Raw genomic sequence first — 17,986 nt, 5'->3', positions numbered from 1 at the left:
CCCCTAATTTTATGTCTTTCGCCCCCTTGCCTCCATTAATTATGTATTCACAGGTTGAAAGGTATGCTTTGTACTACTCACAAAGTACCAGTCTTACAATAAGTACAAGTTCTCACCTATCTCTTCTCCATGCTCATAGTAACATGGAAAATATATCAAATGTCTGCAAATCTGCTGAGTTGATCATAAACGTGTAAACCATTAGGTCCACTAATGAATTAATGTCTCTGCACCACATAATCAATTAAGATTCTAAACTCTATTTATTATCAGTTGTGGTTATCTTTGTGCCTTAGCTTTTATTTATCTGCTCAGAGAGATGAACACTACCTTGCTTTTATGGGCCTCATTAATGAAGGAAGTTTAATTGCAGAGCTGTTTATTAGACCTCCAAGATGCAAATTAATATTCAATATATGATGCTTAAAATCTGCTTAACCAATCATTTCACTTAAAAAATTCCTAACAGTTTGAACTGCTTTATGGCTATTAAATCAAGACACTGTCAAGAAGTAAGGTTAGTGCACAAACCAACTTGTCATGGGACATCTTAGATGTTTGAGAATAGGTGACTAAGTAGGGTGGTAGGCTGGGGTTAGGGACGGGATTACGCAGGGACTGTAAGTTTACTATGAGTTAAGACTGGGTAAGGGAAGGTTTAATTTATCGAATGAAGGAGGGAGGAAGCAAGGTAGGTGTAGGGCGGGGCTTAGAGTAATTTTATTTGTGGGTAGTTGGTTTAGGGAGCACATTTTGCCATGATTTTGTTAAGGCAAGGTTACATCCAAGATGACCTGAAGTAGTTATTTCTGGAGAACAGGTAGGCTTCAGATTAATGGTGGTTGGTTGTTTTGTGGTGGCAGATAGTTTGTGTGTGTGTGTGTGTGTGTGTGTGTGTGTGTGTGTGTGTGTGTGTGTGTGTGTGTGTGTGTGTGTGTGTATATATATATATATATATATATATATATATATATATATATATATATATATATATATATATATATATATATATATATATATATATATCTACACACACACACACACACACACACACATATACTGTGGATATAAAATAAAAAGTGTACTCACCCCTGTTAAAATGCCAGTTTTTTGTGATATAAAAAATGAGACCACAATAAATAATTTCAAAATGTTTCCCACCTTTAATGTGACCTATAACCTGTACAATTTAATTGGAAAGCAAATATATCTGTTAGGGAAAAAATAAAAAAAATAAAAAAACATACAATAAGCTGGTTGAATAAGTGTGCATACCCTTAAACTAATACTTTGTTGAAGCACCTTTTGATTTAATTACAGCATTTAGTTTTCTTGTTTAGATGGGTGGCCGCAGTGATGCAGCGGTTAGCGTTGCTGCCTCACAGCAAGAGGCTCTTCAGTTTGATCCTCAGCTGGGGTGCCTTCTGTGCAATCTGCATGTCCTTGCTGTGGTCGTGTGGGTTTCCTCTGGGTGCTCCGGTTTCCTCCCACATCCCAAAGACATGCTGTAGGTGGATTGGATACTCTAAAATTGGCCCTAGGCGTGAGTGTGTGTGCCTTCTGTGGAAGGTTGGGTACCAGGCTGGCAACTTGACACCATAAAACTCCACTGCCAATCATGAGTGGATAGGTGATCTGCTGTGGTGACCCCTAACTGGGAAAAGGAGAAGAATAAGTCTTCTTGTTTAGGAGTCTATATGAATGGCACATCTTGACTTTGCAATATTTGTCAGATTGTGAGGACATCTCTTGTGTACAGCCCTCTTCAGGTAACCCCCAGATTTTTTATTGGATTTAGGTCTGGTCTCTGGCTGGGCATTCCAGTTCTTTAATTTTCTTCTGGTGAAGCCATTCTTTTGTTGACTTGGATGCATGCTTGGTGTCATTGTTGATGACTCTCTTTCAGTGAAGTACAAGGTTAAGGAATGTCTGGAATTGGAATTGTTGGGCAACGATATGTCTAAAAGGCATAGATGCGAGGTATGTTCAGGCTCCCTGGGAATGAGTATTAGGGTTGTTTTAGGTGTATATGTAGGTCTGCCTGTGTATTAAGTGATTCTTCAATAAAGGTGTTTGTAAAATTGCTTTGCTGGTAGTTTGGGGTTGTATTTTGTAGAGATTGCCTGTTTTCTTTGGTAGTGGTGCAGTGTGGATCATTATGTATTGCCATTCAGGGTCTTAACAGTGTTCTAGTGGCCCTGGGTTGCAGTTTGGTTGATGGAGTGTTGGTTCGTGGGCTTTGAGGCAGCTGTTCATTGCTGCCCATGTGCAGTTTCTGCCTGGGCTGTTGGCTGTTAGTGCAGTGACCTTTGCATCGTCTGCGTAGTATACAGCTGTCAAAAAAAAAATCCAATCATTATCCATTTTCTCAGCAGTTGGAATGGGCTGGTAAATCACTTGTTCAGTCAGAGGGCTGGATTTTTTAGCCCATGGCATTCATCACAGTTTCAGAGTTGTTATCTGTTGGCAGAGTTATGTTAACAGATCTCGTTGTTATACTGGCTATCTAGGATTATATGAGTGGTATTTAGGTCTGGGCTTATTTTTAGTTTTTGTTCCCCTGTGGTTGATGTTTTGTCCAGATTTCATGATCTAGGAGATTGAGAGGGATGATCAGTTTGTGGTGCTTGAGGGTACGCTAATGCAAATCCCTTCCATGGCAGGGAGCTCTGTTACCTTTCTAGTTTGGGATAACAATGTTTGAAGATTGCCCCTGTGTGTGCTTTTGCTCCTATGGTTGCAGTTTTGCCAAAATTTGTGGTCTAAGAGGTTGAGAAGAACAATAATCACATACTCCCCATGTTTGTGGCTTTGTCAGATTTCTTGATCTTAAGGAAGTCAGCAGGTGTGGGACTTCGGAGTTTGCAAGAGTAATAATTAAAAAGGGCCCCATTTTGGGGTTTCTGTCTCATTTTTGTTTATGGCTTTGACCAGATTTCTTGCTTTGAAAGGTTGAAAGGTGTGCTCGACAGAATTACATATGTGGAGGAAAATGCCTGGGGAATGGCTGCTGGGAACACTGTTTGTTTTTTTTTTTTTTTCTCCTTGTGCTGGTTGGACTTGCAGCAGGTGACTTGGATGGGGAACAGAAGAGAACAGAAAAAAAAAGGGGGAGGGTGCATAGATTTTGTGGCTGATTATGTTTTCTTTTGTTTTCTTGTTGTAGGTTGTGAGACAGCAGAGGTTCAGAAATTGTGATTGAGATGAGAGGGCATTGTGGTACAGGTGGAAGACCTGTTTTGTGGGCTGCCAAGGGGTGAGACTCTGGTACCAGTGGAACAGGGTGGAACCAGTCAGAAGAGAAGGCAACCAGCGAAGGGTAGGCAGGTGGCCAGAGGGAAGAGAACACATCAGTCACAGTCAAGGGAAGTGGTTGCAATGGAAGTTTCGGCCATGGACACAGCACATGTTGTTCTTGCAGGTAATGATATGTTAGTGACAGGTTCAGTAGGCACATAAGATGTGGTGCAAGGGGATCTCAGCCTGGGTGAAGGCAGTGGAAGGTCAAGCCAGGAAAGGGGGGAATCTCACAGGTGTTTTTGGGGGCCAGCAGAGTCTAGGTAAAGAGGGGTATTGTTTCAGGGAGCAGGTTTCTGGGTTGGATAGCCCAAAATTTTGCAGGGGAAGTTTGGCATCTTCCGGGGGGGGGCACAGATTCACATTTTCAGGGGGTGGGAATGGATTTTGGGTTTTGGCCGAGCAATTGGTTGGCTACACAGGTGCTGAGGCAGGAGAGTGGGGTGGTATTCTTGACACCTCATATACCTTCTTCAGTCAAAGAAAAGATCTGGAAGGGTGAGTATGTCAGTATTTTTGATTTAATTGACACAGATGGAGTCCAGCATTTGCTGGAAGCAGAAACTGCAAATGTCAAAGATCTCCTTGCAGTCTTAGCTGTAACGGGGTGAAGACAGATGGGAAAAATGTGACCAAGAATGTAGGAGAATTGACTGTTGGGCTTTGTGTTCTATATGGCACGTTGGTTGGAGAAGGATAGTACATTGGTCATTCTGCTCTTGGCATATTTCTTGACAATACGGGAGGCACAAAGACTGTGGACTGGTAATGCTTGGTTGTGGTATGATCAGAGATTTCACAAGAGAAAAGTGGTTGATTTGTCCCTGCATTTAGAGTTGAGGCACCCGAACATATGGCTGGCCACTATAATGGATAGCTTCAGTAAGGGTAGCAAAGGGGGTAAGGTAGGTGAAAAAGGGGTTGTGTTGGGCTTTTAACTCAGGGAGATATTCATGGGCAGCATGTAGGTTCTTGCACATTTGTTCAAAGTGTGCAGGTGTATACCCAGTGGTGCAATGCGACTGGTGAGGAGGTAATACAGCCAGCCAAGCTTCATTTTCCCCTTGCTCCTAGAAGGTTAACAGCTGCTTTTCAGGAACCCCAAAGTATGTGTAGTCGGGGGAATTTTTGGTGGCAGAGAGGTGGGGGTATTTTTTTTTGGGGGGGGGGTAAAGAGGAAGACTTGGGACACATTCTCCCATTAAGGTGCCAGCGTTGTGGATCATACTACAGCAATATCTGGATGTAGCAGTGGTGGACTAGCTAACTGAGGGATTTTCTAGGGTATTTTCTATTAAATTGAAAGTGGCAGGGGATGGAACAGTTGGTAAGAACTTGAGATCAGTGTGAGGGAGAGAAGATCTTTTGGGAGCTTTGGTGGAGAAGGAGCATCAGTCGGGTAGGATACTGGGTCCTTTTGATAGCCCCCCCCCTTTGAGAGTTTTAAGGTTTCACCATTGGGCTTGGCACTTAAGGAAAAGGTGGGCGAATTTCGGATGATTCATCATTTGTCTTACCGAGAGGGGAACTCTGTAAATGATTTTATTTAGTAGAAGAGGTTAAGGTGAGTTACACATCTTTGGATGAAGCAGTACAGGTCATTACGGGGTTTAAAGATCCATGGTTGGTAAAGGTTGATATTGAATCTGCTTTCTGCCTTTTGCCAGTATGGGAGGCTGCTGTTGGGCATAGTGGTCAGTAGCAGGTTTTATTTTGACAAGGATATGCCAATGGGATGTTCTGTAGCCTGTGCTACTTTTCAGAAGTTCAGCATGGCTTTCGACTGGATTTGGCAGCAGTGGGTAGACACTCAAAGGGCAGTTCATTACTTGGATGACTTCCTCCTAGTAGGTGAAGGGCATGAGGGAGTTCTATTAAGTATATGGGAGTTTGTGGGGATGTTTTCAAGAATTCGGGGTCCCACTGGCTAGACAGAAACTGGAAGTCCAGTGAATTCATTAGATTTTCCGGGGTTGTTGTTGGATGTGGAATGTGAATTATTTTGTCTACTGAAGGAGAAGATAACTTATTTGAAAGAAAAGATAGTCTGGGTGATGGGTAGGGATAAAGTGTGAGTTAAGGATGTTATGGAGCTTTTAGGGCTTTTGAATTTTGCATGTTGGGCTGTTCACCCCGATTGTACTTTTTGTAGGTCTGTGGCCCTTTTGCTGAAAGGTGAGAAAGCAAGCACCATGGGGTAAGACTCGATAAGTTGACACGGAATGATTTAACTCTTTGGTTGTCAGTTTTAGAGCAGTTTAATGGAATTTCCTTTTGGCAGTCATAGTGGTGTGGTCAATGGGATTTGCAATTATTTATAGGTGCAGCAGGGGGTATTGGTATGGAGGTGATTTTTGGGGCTGTGTGTTTTGCAGTTCTGTGGCCTGCTGAGTGGAAGGATGATTTGAAGAAGGATGTTGCTTTTTTAGAGTAATTGCCTATTTGGACTGCGTCTGTGGTTTGGCAGGAACAGTTGAGGGGAGGAAGGGTTATATTTAATTTGGACAGTAGTGTATTGGTTCAGTTTTTATAGTTGAAGATGGTTAAGTCTGAATGGTTACTGTTAGTTTTACATAAGTTAGTTTTACAGAATTTGCTGATTAACTTTTCTTTTACAGGTGTGCATGTGCTAAGTACTAGGATTGGCTGACAGACTGTCTCACCTTCAGTTTTCCAGGTTTCTGCAGTTAGCTCCAATGGCAGCGGAAGAACCAGAGGCAGTGCCAGACAAGGTGTGGAGGATTGGGTCGCAGTGACCAGGAAGTTGGTGGAATAGTTCTGTGCATCTACCAGGAGGGCATACAGTAGGGCATTGTGATTTTGGCAGATTTGTTTTACAGCTGCCTGAGGGGGAGGGAGTCTGGCCAGAAGAATTGTTGTTGTGATATTTAGCTTGGGCTCATGTACAAGGGAGGGCAGTACAGTCAGTTAAGGTAGACTTGACTGCAATCAGTATATTTGCTCATATGGCAAGGTTGTGTGATTCCACTAAATCCTGGACAGTTGGGCATATGTTGAAAGGATTAGGTAGAGTGGATGGCTTGAATAGGGATAAGTGTTGGCCGGTGACAAGGAAAGTTCTGAAGGTTATATTATGGGGCATAGCTTTGGTGAGTGGGGATTCAGTTGATTATGTTTTATGGGTGACATTACTTATGGATGCATTTTAGGGCTTTTAGAGTGTCTGAGTTGTTGGGATCATTGGCTTGGGAGGATGTCATGATGATATTGCCTGGGACAGTAAACATTTGATTGTTAAAATCTAAAATGAATCCAGTTGGGAGGGTCATGCAAATGATTTTGGGGAAAGATAAGTGTGAGCAGACATGTCTAGTGATTTGGACTACAAAATTCATAGCATTCCATAATGGTAGTTCACATGATCTGGTTTTCTGATCTAAAGGGGGAAGGTGATAATGGGTGGTCAGCTGAAAAAGGTAATGAGAAGGGCACTCCACTGTATGGGTTTGTAGGTGAAAGGTTTTCCACCCAAAAGAAGGTAGTTTGAAGTCACTAAGAAGGTGGGGGCCTGGTCTTTGAATACCTTTTTGTCTTATATTAGATAGTAAATATTGAGACTGGTCATTAATTTTTTTTTGTAGGTAATGAGATTATCATCCTAGGCCACTCATGTTTATTGGGCAGCAAGGAGGGCTGGGTTTGCATCACTTCAGGTAGAAAATCAGATGGCATTGCATCAGAGGCCTCATACCAGACACAGGTCACCTCTTACCAGTCTGTAGGCTATCGAGTTTAGTAACTAAGTTTTGAGTTGCTCTGTGTAGGACTTGTTATTTAGGTCTCATATCCTTTTAGTAAGGTACCTCTGTAGACATTTTAGCTGTTGCATGGGTCTGGAAAGATACATGCCAAAGGGGTCATTATTTTCAATGACTAGCCTAATTCCCCACTGTAGTGTGACTCTGGAGTTAAAATATATAGGAAGCTAGGGGTGTGGGTGGCACTGCCCCCAATATTTTAAATATTTTGAACTATACACATGGATACTTGCAATTTCAATAAATGACTCTTTTCTAAACTTAATATATATCCAAACTATGTGGGGAGCTACGCCCACCACACCCCCCAATGTGGGGGGCAGTGCCCCCACACCCACCCTTATTCTATCTACAGGGTTGCACTACAGTGGGGAAAAGGCCATATATAACTTTCAGTGAAATGTATTTCAGTGAATTGTGTTTTCAGTGAATTGAGCCTTCAGTGAATTGTGCACAGTCAAATGTGTTTCAGTGAAATGTGCTTTCACTTAATAGTCCTAGACCTATATATATATATAATATATATATATATATATATATATATATATATATATATATATAGATATCTACATATACATATATGTACACATATAGTTCTACTTCATAGCGTCAAAATATCATTTCATCGAATTTCAAAACATCAAGACCAAATCGCCGATAGCTCAAATCGTTGAAAACTCATAACATCAAATCTCAAATCACTGAAAACTATAACGCAACTAGAAATAACATCCCACAGAGTTTTTACTATTTTTATGCAGTGGGGCAAGTCCCCCCTGCACCCCCAAGTGGTGGCCCCACCCCCACACCCCCTGTAAATTAAATATACCAACTCCAAGGTAGCACTACAGTGGGGGAAAAAGGTAATTTCCTAATCTGAAATCCTAATCTACTAAAACTATAGTATAGTATAGTAAATCTAGTCTACAGGGTTCCCATACCATGGCAGTGGACCATGTCAATAACACGCCAATAACAATAAAATACTCTGGCATTATTATTGGCCCAAGACACAGGTAAAACATTCAAAGTATACATGATTGATATAAAGGGAATGTAAACTAAAGAGGGATCTGTGTGTGGGGGAGCCAGCAGACAGAGAATATATGATCCAGAGATGCCTACACATCAGAAAATATACACAGAATGGAAGGAACCAAAGTATGAATAAATAGTCAGAGGACCAGGAGAAACAGAGAAAGCCTGCATAACCAAATGAAATAAGGAAAGAAGCCAAAGAAAGGAAACAGAGAATCCAGACATACAGGATAAATCTAAAGACAGGTGAGAAGCATTTCAAAGAGTTGTACCCCAAAGATTTACAGAAGGACAGGACCTGAATATAATCAGGTTTTGGAGATACACCATGAGGAGAATTACCAATGGGGAGATAACCTGTCAGACATATAAAGTGACTCAAAGGTTATTTACTGGATGAGGCAAGGTATGAAAAAAATGGATGGAACTCTGGAAGAAAAAAAGTATACAATATTGGGCCAGAAAATTATATAAACAACTGAAAAGCATTACAGAGATAGGAGTCTACTCAGAAATTAATATCCATGTCAAACAACAAAACTAGAAAGGGCAAACAAAAAGGCAAAATGAATAATCACATCGAACAAAATCTTTGTCTTACAAATGCTCAGAAGTTAACATATAAAATAGCAGACCAGATCTACTGAAAGACACAGGAGTTAGAATCAGTACACTGAATGTAAGCCTGTTCCTGGTATCTTCTGCAATGCATACATCAGAAACTATACAATGAACAAGGAACAGTACTTAATGAATAATTTTAATAAAGGTCATGTAATAAAAGGAAATAAAGGACTCATGAAACAACTAGATGGGTTAAGGGAGAAAGGGAAATCTATGTCTGGACAAAATGACAGGCTGATGTTAATACCAGTTCTGGGTTAGCTTGTATAGTCAGTGCAAATTAAATAAAAAGCAAATAAATGAAAATACATAGTTGTGTGTGCAGATACATTTGCTAGAGAATACACGGAGATGAAGGAAGGAATAGAGCTGCAGGACAGACAAGCACAACAAGAAAGGGGAACAATATGAATGATGATATGGAGAATATGTCAGTACAGAAAAGCCCCAGGGAAAAAGTAAAGGGTGCAAAGAAGGAAAGTCTTGATCCCAGCAATGCAAGCATGGTTGAAGTAGATGAAGAATCAATAGGGGAGGCAGGAAACATCACACAAAGTCGGAGGCAAAACATTGCATCCTGATGGATGACATAACATACTCTCAGAGAGAGGTGAAAGTATCTGAGCATAAACGTTAACCATGGGATGGAAATTTCAGCTCAGAATTAGAAACTTGAAGATGGCATCTAGCCAGTAAAGGTCAATGGGTGGAAAGGTTGGGGGATGAAATGAAGAGAGCAGGATCAGCATACTAACAGAAAACTGGGAAGGGATCATCCAAACCTTTTATAATTTATCACATCTGTCTTTACTATGTATGTGCAAATTTTTTTATCGAGATCGAGAAAAACTTTATATACACCTATTTTGGGAAAAGGACCAGAGTTGGCAATCCCATCAACTTCCAGAGTATCTAACCACCCCACAAACAGCTTTATATACACCTACTCATCTAGTTCTAAAGAAATGGAGGAAACCGTCAGAAACTACTGGCCGATCCTAGCCCTTTATGAAGACTTCAAAGACCTTTTACCCCCTAGACCTAGTTTCGTTAGAAAAAGAGGTATTAACTTTAAAGAAATTTTTGAAAGGAAACCAGATAACAATAAGAAGGTGAAACAATTTAAGATGGGCACTTACAAATGTGGCTCTTGTAGCCAATGCCATGCTTTAATGAACGTCGAATCCGTGTACATTCCATCCAGGAGGTTTAGAACGAAACCAACTGGTTCCTATTCTTGTGGAACCAAAGGGGTGGTATACTTGGGTATTTGCACCACGTGTTTGAGTTTCTACGTGGGGAAGACTGAAAGAGAGTTCAGGAGACGGATCTACGAACACTTATATGACATGGCTAAACAGAAAGAAACTAATGCTTTTTTTAAGCATTCCCTTCTTTGCCCAGGTTCTAACATTAAATTCTTTGTTTTAGAGCAAGTGGAACTGGATCTCAGGGGTGGTGACTGGGAATCCACCCTCGAGTACCGTGAGTTAGTATGGCAATTAAGGTTAGACGCAGGGAGACCACCTGGATTGAACGGGACCATTAGCATTAAACCCGTATTGAAGCTTAGAAGGGCACATTTATAGTTATCTCATCCTAACTAATTGGCTTTGTTGTCCCACATTTACAAACACTATGTCTTTTCTTCATTACCACTTGGCATTTGTACATTTTATCAGAATACATGACTCAGGGACCCAAGATTTACTAGTTTCCATTTCTCTAGCTCTCACACTTTTTTCCTTGGTTTGATAACCCGACAGTTGGTTCTAGTGAGCCTTTTTTGATGTGAATGAAGAAAAAGAACCAAGACTTTTATTACAAACTAACATTAAACAAAAGGCTCCCTAACACTTCTATAGAATTTTATTTCCCAGGTTCATCAGAACTTATGGATTTTCAACGTTTCCAATAGCAGTATTTTAAACTATTTTAATTTTGATTCTATTATATTTGAAATAACGTTTCTAATGTCTTGTAATTATTTATGCATAACCCAGCTGTTAAATATATATATATATTTTTTTTTTAATAACATAAGATTTTATCTCATGTTCTAACTAATGCAAAGCCCCTTTAAGGAAATGAACAATTGATTGACAACACTTGTTTTTAATTAATGTGTTACTCATGGTTATATAAAAAGGTTTGGCTTTAGCAAATGCTTTTGTACTCACTTGAAAAAGCTCAGGATTACCCTGAGCGAAAGCGCTTGTGTTTATTTTCCCTTGGACCTACTTGAATAAAGGATTTTCGTATTCTACACTAGCTCTTGGTTTTTTGTTCCTGGTGGCTGTGGAGTCGTGTTACAGATAATTTCCTGTCAAAAAGCTTTTAGATATATTCACTCATTCATAGATTCATAGGTATGTGCTAGGCTATTGGCCCTAGGGCCTATATAAGTCTAGCCAAAAAATGTACCCTGGCTTTCGCCACCCAAGAAAATTATTTTCCTGTGCCCCTGTCAAGCAGAGCCACAGAAGTGATCCTTGCGGTGAATTTCCCATTTCCCATCCAATCATCAAGATTTTTCTTGAAGAGTGCTAATGAGGAGTTCTGTTTGACATTGATAGGTAGTCTGTTCCAGAGTATGGGAAGTCTCTGGGACAGGAATCTATCCCTCCAGCATGTTCTGTTTCTTGTGGTGACAAGGTTTAGGTCCCTAGAGCATGTAGCTCGGAGGGATTGGGATTTCTTTAAGTGGAGCATGTCCAACAGCTCTGGGTTTGACATAGCTTTGTATGTTAGGCAGAGATCGCCCCTGAGTAGGCGGTATGTGATGGAGTAAAGCTGTAGTTTTTTGAGACGGTCTGCGTAGGGCATCTGTTTGAGGCCAGTAATCCTCTTTGTGTGGTATTTCTGTGGTCTTTCCAGTTGTTGTAGATGTCTTGTGAGGTACATACCAAAAGGGGCATTGTACTCTATAATGGGTCTAATGAGTGGTGAGTAGAGGGGAACAATGACCTCTTTTTTTCTGGATGAGAATCCTTTTGTGATGAGATGAGCCATGTAGAAGGATTTCCTGACCACTGTGGTGATGTGATTATCAAAGGAGAGACTACTGTCCACCTATGTCCCAAGGTCTCTTATCACATTTTTGGCATTAATTCGATTACCAGCTATGTGTTAGTTCATGGGTACAGAGTTTTTACCAAGGGGGATGACAATACACTTTTTGGCATTGAGCTTCAGGCCATGGCTTTGACACCAGGTATCTGTCTCAGTGAGGCCCTTTTGTAGTTTGTCCACATCGTTAGGAGTTTCGATTATGGCTCCTAGTTTGCAGTCATCTGCAAACTTTGTTAGCCAAAGAACTTCTGTGTTAGCCTGCACTTCAGAGAAGTAGATACATAACAGGAGAGGACCCAGGACTGAACCCTGTGGTACTCCATTTGTCACTGGTCTGAAGTCGGATTTGGAATCCGCTATTTTCACAGTGTGGGTTCTGTCCATGAGCCCAGTTGGCAACCCATCTTGCGACATAGGGATTTATACCTAGTTTAGTAAGCTTATCTATAATTCCAGAGTGGGGGATGGTGTTGAAAGCCTTGGCGAGATCTAGATAAGCTGTGTGAACCATTTTACCCTAATCTATGGCTTTGGTTCATAGGTTCATAGGTTCATAGGTTTATACTAGGCTATCTGCCCTAAGGCATTTATAAGCCTAGCCCAAAGTTATGTGGCTTACGCCACCCCTTATGTTAGAAATAATGTGCCCATTAGTTTGTTGTGCCTCTGTCCAGCAGTGACACAGAGATGATTCCCGGGGTAAACCTACGATCTCCCATCCACCGGTCAAGATTTCTCTTGAACAGAGCCAGCGAGGTGCTCTGCCTCACATGGACCGGGATTTTATTCCACAGCATGGGGAATCTCTGGGTGATAAATCTATCCCTCCAGCATGTCCTATTTATATCCATGCTAAGGTTTAAGTCACTTGCTCTAGTGGTTCTGGTGGATTTGGATTTTTTGAGGTGGAGCATGTCCATTAAATCCGGGTTGGTCATGGCCTTGTATGTCAGGCACAGGTCACCTCTGAGCAGACGGTATGCAACTGAATAGAGTTGGAGTTTCTTCAGTCTGGCAGTATATGACAGGTTTTGGAGTCCCTTTATCCTTTTGGTGAGGAACTTTTGGGGTCTCTCCAATTGCTGCAGGTGTCGGGTGAGATACATCCCGAATGGGGCATTGTACTCGATCATTGGTCTGATAAGTGAAGAGTACAGGGGAACAATGACCTCACTTGATCTGGATGTGAATCCCTTCATGATCAGATGGGCAATGTAGAAGGTCTTTCGAACCACTTTAGCAACATGAGTGTCAAACGAGAGGCCACTGTCAACCTGGGTACCCAGGTCCCTGATAACCTCTTCTGTGCTTAGTGGGTTGCCACCTATATGGTAGCTTGGGGTTACCTTGTTTTTCCCGAAGGGTATAACTATACACTTTTTTGCGTTTAACTTCAGGCCATGGCTCTGGCACCAGCTATCAGTTTCCGTGAGACCCCTCTGAAGGATGTCTGTGTCCGATGTGCTATCCACTATGGCACCCAGTTTGCAGTCATCTGCAAACTTTGTCAGCCATAGTCCTCCTATGTTTGCCTGTACTTCTGAGAAGTAGATGCCGAACAATAGGGGCCAAGGACTGAGCCCTGTGGGACACCACTTGTAACCGGCTTGGAGTCTGACATGGCTCCAGCAACTCTAACCCTGTGGGTTCTGTCCTTTAGCCAGTTTGCAACCCATCTTGTGACATATGGGTTTACATTTAAGCTGGTAAGTTTTTCTATGATACCCGAGTGGGGTATTGTGTCGAAAGCTTTTGCAAGGTCAAGGTAGGCTGTATGGACTGCCTTTCCCTCATCAATGGCCTTGGTAACTGTTTCGAAGAAGTCGACCAAGTTCAAAAGGCAAGATCTGCCCTTGACAAAGCCAAACTGGGTTGGGTCCAAGGTCTGCAAGTCCCCTATGTCCTTGTTTATGAGTTCCATTATGATCCTCTCCATAGCTTTGCAGACCAGGCTTGTTAAGCTTATGGGGCGGTAATTACCAGGGTCCGTAGAGGCACCGCCTTTGTGGAGTGGGACCACAGTTGCCGTACGCCACTCCTTGGGCACATATCCTGTGGTAAGGCTAAGATTAAACAGCTGCCTTATGTGCAGGTTTAGTTCTTCATTGAGTTCATGTAGCACACAGCCGGGGACACCATCCGGTCCCATTGATGCTGTGTTTTTAGCTTTAGAGAGAGCAGCTTTCACCTGCACATTTGAGATGTCTGGGAGGCTACACTCTGTTGGGATAGTTATCTCTCCTTTTGGGGGGGGGGGTGAAGTTTGCTGAACCTGTCTGCCAGTATGTTGGCAATGTCTGTGGGTTCAGTGATTTTTGTATCATTTTGGACTAATTCTGAGCATATCTGGGAGTTTCCACCCAGGTTTCTGACATAGCTGAAGAAGGCCTTATGATTGTCTTTTGAATCTATGGCAATTGTTTTCTCAAAGTTGGCCTTGGATGATTTTATGAGGGATCGTAGTTTCTTGCTAGTACTGATCAAAGATGCCTTCCCTTTTTGGGATTTTGCTCTATCATGTAATAGCTTTCTCCTCTTATTGTAAAGTTTGTTTATGGCTGGGGTCCACCAGACTGGACGTTTGCCCTTGGTGGAAAGAGTCTTGGTTTTATTTGGGATTGCCTGATCCATGCAGTCCTGAAGGTGATCATAGAAGGCATTTGTAAGGGCTTCCGCAGCTTGGGTTGTGGTTTCCACTGGCTCGGGGGCCTTGAAGGATACCACACCTGTCTTGAGTAGTGTGAAGTTTGCTTTAGAGAAGTTCTTCACTGTGGTCTTTTTGTTTGGGGTGGGGCGGGATGTGGATTTCTAGTGAGATTAGTTTATGATCTGATCTCACCAAAGAGGAATATACTTCCGGTGTGGAGCATTTTGTCCCCATGTTTGTGATGATGATGATCTAGTATATTTTCTCCTCTTGTGGGATGGTGACTAGTTGTTCCATGGCATTTGAATTTATGAACTCCAGGAACCTTTGGGCTAGAAAGTTGGGGCTTGAGTAATGTTCCCAGTCTATATTCGGTAGTTGAAGTCACCCAATATGATGGTGTTTGGTGATACATTTATACCCTCCAGTGTCTTCAGGAAGGCTGTGTGGGTTTCCTGAGTTTGAGAGGGTGGCCTGTAGCATGCTACAAATTGTAGAGCAGTTTTGCCTATGGTTAATTGCACCTGGATGGTTTCCGATGCTTCGTGCATAGCCACCAACCTGGAGGTGTGGGTATCCTTGATGAATATGGATACACCCCCTCCTTTTGTGGTATGGTCCGGGTTTTGGGGCCGGAAGGCATGATATGAGGTAAAACCTCATAGTGCCGGGTGCTCTCAGGAGCCTTGAACCAGGTTTCAGTCACAGCACAGACATCGATGTTCTCCATACTGAGAAGGGCCTCGAGTGCGTGCATTTTGAGATTTAGACTTCTGGCATTGAGCAGCATTACCCTTAGTTTTTCCGCTTTTGTTTTCTAGGGTGGTAGGTTTAGAATTTGAGCCTTGCCTAAAAAGGCACTATGGGGTGGCAAGAGCCTTAGCCAATATCCAGAATCCCAGGGGTGACAGGTGCAAGCCATCCCTTGTGAAGCAGCGTGGCTTGTCAAGCATGTCATCCCAAGCAGACAGACACTGGATCCCCTTTGAATGACACCAGAAATTAAGCCAATTGTTAAAGCTGATCATCTTGTCACTATATTGTGGCATCATTCGTGGTGAAGGAAGGATACTGCTCAGGGTCAGGGTCATACCTGCCTGGGCTACATAATCAGAGAGCTCCTCTATGTCTCTTTTCATGTAGTCCAGGGAGGTACATCTCAGGTAATTCACACCAGCATGGACAATGACTGTGTCATACTTGTACTTGCCGTGGAGTGACCTGAGTGCTTGTGTTATGTGGCGGATTCTAGCGCCTGATAGGCAGCTTACCGTGACCCTCTCCTTGTTCAGCCTGGTGAGTGGGACGTCAGTGTGTCTGACTATGGAGTCACCTATGACAAGTATGTTTGGTGTTGTATTTGGCCTTAAGGGCAGTAACTGCTTTGCACACTGATTTTGTTTTTTATTTGTTGTTTGTGTGGTGTCTTGAGTTTGCATTTGCTTGGGTGTCTGCTTTGGAGGCCTTTGCTGTTTAGGTAAATTTTTACTCAGAGCCTCCGAGTATGTCTTAGTGTGTTTATGTGTTTGATTCAGTGGTGTGGTTGAGTTATGTGAGACTTGTATTGTGGTGTGTGTAGTTGCCTTCTCCTCCTGCCTGGTCTTGCCGGTCCTGAGTTGAGAGAGCTCAGCCTCCAGTTTGGCTAAATAGCTGCATCTCTCGCAAGTGTTAGCGTTATGTGGGAGGAGGAGAGGGTTGTCCGAGTACATGAGACAATTGTAACATTGCCTCAGAATTCCCAGATTCACCAACTGGGCAGGAGAGGATGCCAGCATCTGACCCTTCGACATGCTAGAAAGAATTATGAGTTGGTATGAGACAGAAAAGTAGAGGGCTTAGCAGGGAAGTGGGCACTCCTGGTGGGGTTTTGCAAGTGAGGGATTTGTATAGTATAGGAGTGCTTGACCTGCAAAGAAAATGCTTATAAGACAAGGGATATGCTTTTAAGACAAGTGCTGAGCTTTTTGAGAAGAAAAAGCAATTAGGAACAAGGGCTGTGCTTTTTAGTGAAGGTGTAAACTGTTTAGGTTCCTAACAGAGCAGTTCTAAGGGAAAAATTGAAGAACAGACTTTATGGAGCCAGAAAAAGTTTAACCTTGTTAAACCGGCGCTGCCCGATGCTGCTCTAGTGGCAATTCCGTGCTAAATCGCACTAAAGCACGTTAAGGCGTGCTTGATAGCAGGGGCTGGAAAGAAGCAGGAATAGACCCAAAACGGACAATAAAACTACAGTTTCAAGTCAGTAACCACTCCTACTGGGGGCAGGGAAGCTGCTCAATGTTATTCACTGCCACTGATCAACAGTGACTGCTTCAAAGAAGTCAATCAGGTTTAGAAGACATGATCTGCCTTTTACAAATGCAAACTGGGTAGGGTCCAGAGTTTGGAGATTACCAGTGTCTTTGTTTATGAGTTCCACAATGATACGTTCCATGGCCTTGCAGACCAGGCTCATCAGGCTAATGGGGCGGTAGTTCCTGGGTCAGTCGTGGCTCCCCCTTTGTAGAGTGGGATGACTATCGCGGTGCATGAGCAACTCAAAGAATTCTCATCAGGATGCTGCCTTAAAGAAGGAACTACAACAGATGGCATCTACCCTGCAGGAGTTTTCTTTGAAGATGGATGATTTTAAAGAGAACCTAGAAAAATCTTAAAACAAGCAGTCAAAAACAGACTAACACCCTCAAGTAAATGCTACAACAATACCAGACAAGGATAACAGGAATAGAGGTTTCTCTAAATGACTTAAGCAGACTTAAGGAAGTGGAAACACAGAAAGAACTGCTTCTTAAACAAAACACTTGGTTGGTTAATAAAGTAGATGACTTGGAAAATAGGGAGAGGAGAAATAACATCAGGATTTTCAGATTACCTGAAAACACAGAAGGTGAGGATATTATTTCCTTTTTATCAAGCTGGATCCTTGACTTTTTAAATTTAAAAGAATGACTTTCCTTTGGCAATGAAAGGGCACACAGAGCTCTTGGGAAACTTGCCACTAACTCAAACTCTCCTCCTAGGTCAATAATTATCACATTTTTTTCATACTTGGACAAGGAACTGATTTTAAGATCTGCTTGGAGGAAGTCACCTCTACAATATAAACAGAGCCTGATAAGATTTGATAATGACTATTCATCTAGAATAATGGAACAAAGGAAAAAAAAGTGTGGCCAATGATAAAGTTTCTGAAACAAAATAACATCAAGGCACAACTTGCATATCCAGCTAAGATAAGGATATTGTATGCCAATGAGATGAGGACATTTATTGACTTAGAGGAAGCCTCTTCATTTATTTAAACTAATAATGTGATTGCTTTACCAGAAGATACGGATTGGATGTCACCTTCTCTCAAGAGAACAAAAGAAGTAAATATCTGGAAAGACATCAAAAAGAAGAAGCAAAAGACTGATACTGTTACAGCCAAATCTCTCAAAGCATCTACTATGATATGAAATGTTTTAACATTACTTTAAAGGATGAATTTTACTGCCTGGAATTTTAAAACAAAGGTAACTAACTACTG

Source organism: Protopterus annectens, chromosome 4.part1 (assembly GCF_019279795.1).
Source record: "Protopterus annectens isolate FY-2018-M chromosome 4.part1, PAN1.0, whole genome shotgun sequence".
Lineage (NCBI taxonomy): Eukaryota > Metazoa > Chordata > Ceratodontiformes > Protopteridae > Protopterus > Protopterus annectens.
Note: the sequence above shows the minus strand (reverse complement) of the source record.